General features: G+C 47.2%; 1 pseudogene; it reads left to right on the top strand.

The window, feature by feature from the left end:
* Positions 1 to 4,559, top strand: part of LOC126404696 (high affinity immunoglobulin gamma Fc receptor I-like) — a 9,866-nt pseudogene extending 5,307 nt beyond the window's left edge.
* The last annotated feature ends 261 nt before the right edge of the window (positions 4,560 to 4,820 follow it).

The raw sequence follows: 4,820 nt of genomic DNA, 5'->3' as shown, positions 1-4,820 counted from the left end.
CATTTGTGGTGACACTTGGAGTGACTGGAGGTGCATGAGCTGATGCAACGTTGGAACAAAGTGCAACTTGGAAAAAGTATGCTGCATAAAAGGAAGACCCGGGAATTCAGGAGCCAAGTGGTGCAGGATAAGGTCACTGGACTTTTCAGGTGGGCAATGATATGACAGCGGGGATCCTTGTGGGACAGGCCCAAATTTAGATGGAGTCAGCTCTATCTCAGACATGCCATCTAATACGCTGACTGTACGAACTGTGTGATCCAAACACAACTGTTATCGGGTCTTGAACATGCGGTGCGAGGACGCTGTCGAAATGCGTCTGTGCCTTTTGGGAGGTTTAACGTACTTGAAAACTCATGAAACTTTGCAGACGTATCAGAGCTGCTCAAAAGTTTGATACTTTAGAGGTCTCATGCTCAGGTGCTAAAAGTGGCTCAGTGGCGCCCCCTACAGATTTAAAACATCCCAGAATGTACAAAAAAGCCTAAACCCAACAGGAAGTCGGCCATTTTGAATTTACTGTGCAATTTTGGTGCATTTTTGCCCGTTTCCAGGGGGCGTAAATTAACGAACTCCTCCGAGAGATTTCATCCGATCGACTTCAAACCTTGGTCTGTCCCACGTCAACACCTTGAAGATGAAAACTTATTACAACCTTAACTTTTCATCAATCCGTGTGACCGTGGCAAGGCATTAATCTTAGGTGTGCCGCCACAAAACAGGAAGTAGTTTATAACTCCAGCATTCATGGTCCAGTCTTCCCCAAACTTCACAGGATTGATGCCAGTCCCGCCCTGAACACATCTACATGACAATACTTAGTAATGAGCACAGCGCCACCTGCTGGAAATGTCATGTTGCTGCTGTGTCAGCCGGCGACCCTGAAGCACCCCAAAGGTGTGCGTGGGTGCGAGGGCCCGTTCATCGCTGCTGCAGCTTTAATTATTATGATCATCATGTTGTAGTGATTAATATGAATCCTACGTGCAGTATAAACCATGTGTTGACACAGCTCTCTCCTCTCTCGTCTCTGCAGTGATGAACGTGTTGATGCTGCAGCCAAGTCGTCCTCAGACAGCTGGTATGTAGCAGATAGTCCAGTCCGAACCCTAAAACATGGACCCTGACATGAATGCCAGCTCATCCAACGTCTGACGCCTGAATAAGTTTGATCCATTAAAAGTGTGAGCTTTGGAAAGTCAAAGATTAAGTGCTCTTACTGTTGTGACGAGGTCACAGTGAGGATGTGTTGGCTTCTTGCTACTTCCTTTGCAACGTACAGGTCACGTGACTTTGTCTTTGTTGTTCTGGGACACGCTTTGTTTCCTTCTGTGATCCAGGCTCATTCATTGTGTCTCAGGTGCAGCTCTTCGTCTCGTTGCAACCAGACTGCAGCTCTTTGAATACCAGTCTGTGCGTTTTACCTGTGAGGGGCTGAACGTGTCGGCCGGATTCAGAGTGAGGAACACAGAGGAGTTCATTTCAAAATGTTCAAACGACACAGAGACGCCGACCGTGACCTGCGCCATCGACTTTGCTTTCGTATCGGACAGTGGAGAGTACTGGTGTGAGGGCGGAGGGAGGAGGAGCAACTCTGTGAGCATCAGCGTCACTGGTAGGCTGACTGTGTGTCTGACTGTACGACATGTGTCACTGTAAGCACAGCACAGTGTGTTTCTCAACCACTGTTTGTTCCTCTGCTGACGTTCAGCCGGCTCAGTGATCCTGGAGAGTCCTGTTAGTCCTGTGACGGAGGGAGATGATGTCACTCTGCGCTGCAGGAACAAGACGACCTCCTCAAACACAGCTGATTTCTTTAAAGATGGCCGCCTCATCAGGAGCAGCTCCACAGGAGAGATGACCATCAGCAGTGTGTCCAAGTCTGATGAAGGACTCTACAGGTGTCACATCTCTGGAGCTGGAGAGTCACCTGAGAGCCGGCTGACTGTCACAGGTGAGTCCAGGTGTCAGGTGTGTAGTGACACAGCATGATGAGTCACTTCATTCAGACACTGACAGAACTTTGTTTCAATCCCAGAGGTGACGTTTGACTCAGTGACACAAAGAGAGGACTCGAACACACCGTGTGCACCAGGTGACATACAGACACGCTCCTCCTCTGCCCTCTGTACGCTCCTCCTCTGCCCTCTGTGTGCTCCTCCTCTGCCCTCTGTGTGCTCCTCCTCTGCCCTCTGTGCGCTCCTCCTCTGCCCTCTGTGCGCTCCTCCTCTGCCCTCTGTGTGCTCCTCCTCTGCCCTCTGTGCGCTCCTCCTCTGCCCTCTGTACGCTCCTCCTCTGCCCTCTGTGTGCTCCTCCTCTGCCCTCTGTGCGCTCCTCCTCTGCCCTCTGTGTGCTCCTCCTCTGCCCTCTGTACGCTCCTCCTCTGCCCTCTGTACGCTCCTCCTCTGCCCTCTGTGTGCTCCTCCTCTGCCCTCTGACATGAGCTGTGTGAGGAACACGCCAAGAGGACAAAATAAAGTTGGGTCTGTGTCGACTCTCTGCCTCACTCACATTACTCTATATAATCATGCTGCTGTCACGTTATGTTTCAGTCTCACTGGAAGCAGCGCTGCGTGACCCGAACAGGGAGCTGTTTGACAAGAAGAAGAATAAAGGTGAGACGTCACGTTGACCACACGTGTTTGAGAGCGTGTGTTTTACAGCTTCACATCAGCTAACCGCGTCACACGTGGTGTTTGGTTTTAGACGCTGCACACGCTGCTGATAATTTGAGCCTCGGCCTCGACACAAAACCACGGACAGAAAAAGTCAGTCAGTGTGAAGTCCTGCACAGGAAGTGAGGTGGAAGCTTCAGCACGCTACAGTGTGATGTCACTTTAACTGACTGTGTGTCTGTTTACAGGTGAGGATGACTCCGTGCCTCAGTCTTTCCATTCCACCTTCATCATCGACGACACTTTGTGAACTCGCCAAAAAGGTTCATATGTTATTTTCATCATTCATTCATTAACTTAAACAAATGTTTTTTTATTTCTATCACACAGGTGCAGTGATGATTGCTGGGTAATATATGTGTGGATGTTGTCCAGTCTCTGTCTCATCATGTGATGAGACCATGCGTGCACAGTAGCGTGCACCACTGCACACAACGAAACTGAAGGAGACGTTTTTATCCCTGAACTTTAACCATGCTGAACATGGTCGCAGCCTGACCACAGAGGGTCAGAGATGAAATATGTTCATATGTGACACATGTGGTGCGTTCAAGCAACAAAGACAGGACGACCCACANCAGTGCTCACGGTCACAGCGACCTCTAGCGACTAATGTCACTAGGCTGGTGTTTGCACTGAAGGGTCCTCGTCTACAGAGATCACTGTGATGCACTGCCATGTCTCTACAGTAGCCCAGAAGGGACAAACCAAACACCGGTTCTACATAGGGACATTTTTGCAGCAGCCACTGTAGTAAGACCAAGTGCAACGAGTTTGACTGATTTTTAATGTGAGACGTCTTTATTCAGCCTTCTAGCTGTTTAAATCAGCTGATTCACAAACACTGCGTACGCACAAAACGAGGCCTGAAAGAGGCGTTCGCCACTTCACACGACAACAGTTGTGATGTATAAAAACAGACCTGAAGGGAGAAACTCTGACCCACGCTGACAGACATTTTGGAGACGGCATTGTTTCATAAATGAGGCCCCAGGTGTGTTTGTGTCGAGAGGAAGAGACCTCTGAGGGTGATTCAGCTCCTCAACAACAAACACTGAAGGAATTCTCACCAGGAGAAGGTTCAGCTGGTTGTAATCTGTACTTCACCACTAGATGTCAGCAAAGTCTGACACACTCCACCTTTCAAAACATGTGCATAAACATCTTTAACCTGTGTGTTTCCTGTGTGTCTTTCAGACCACTGAAGAAGACGGAGCAGGAGGGACTGCTGACACCGTCATACATGTCCAGGGAACTTTAAAGACTTTAACATGAAATAACTTCAGTATGCAACATGTGTTTAGTTCAGCATTATACAGGGTGCTTTATTCTAATGTTCAATAACACATGTCCACATCAAAGGGTTCAAGAACGAGAAGCCTCGACTTTTAATTACTGTTATTATTCTTCCATCTTATGCTGTGGCTCAAAGTCCTGTGAGCTGGAACAAGCAAGAAACATGAAACTTGTGTGTGTAAATGCTTCCCAAGAAATATGGCCCAAAGTGGCCACATGGTGGCGCTAACATAAGTGGCCCCATCTTGTTTCTTCAAAAGTCCGCACCGATCACAGCATAAGTGTGACTGGTCTGAAATGTGGCACACACAGGTAGCTCAGTGTGCTCCACAGAAAACCCTCCTGTACCATTAAAGTCTGTCTAGATCTGTCACCACTTTGATATTAAAACAAAGAGTTAAATGAACAGAACGTTTGAGTTAATCAACACAGAAACTGGTTTTCAGCCTCTGAGGATGAAAATACAACTTTTTATTATGAATGAGCAAAAACTAATTAAAAGAAGTGAATAAAAACAGCAGCACATGTTTCAGTCCTTCACTTTCACCAGTGCATTTCTTTATGTGCACGGATGTCCCAAATAAACTGACTTTTATTGCACTGATCTCAAGCCTGTGGACTTTTTGTGTGTCTGTCCAGCCTGGTTACATTGGTGCTGCATCTGCTGTCGTCAACCTCGTTTTCCTCAATGATATCTTTAACATTCCTGTATACACACAAAAACACGGAAGTGTCCTTGATATTAAAACGGCAAATATATTCCTCTGTTATAATTTCCCACCAATAATAATAATAATGATAATAACGTGATAGTTCGGCTGTTCTAGATATTTGTTATAGCCTATTCAA

This window comes from Epinephelus moara, chromosome 17, assembly GCF_006386435.1.
Source record: "Epinephelus moara isolate mb chromosome 17, YSFRI_EMoa_1.0, whole genome shotgun sequence".
Taxonomy (NCBI): domain Eukaryota; kingdom Metazoa; phylum Chordata; class Actinopteri; order Perciformes; family Serranidae; genus Epinephelus; species Epinephelus moara.
This window is presented reverse-complemented; position numbering and strand designations above follow the sequence as displayed.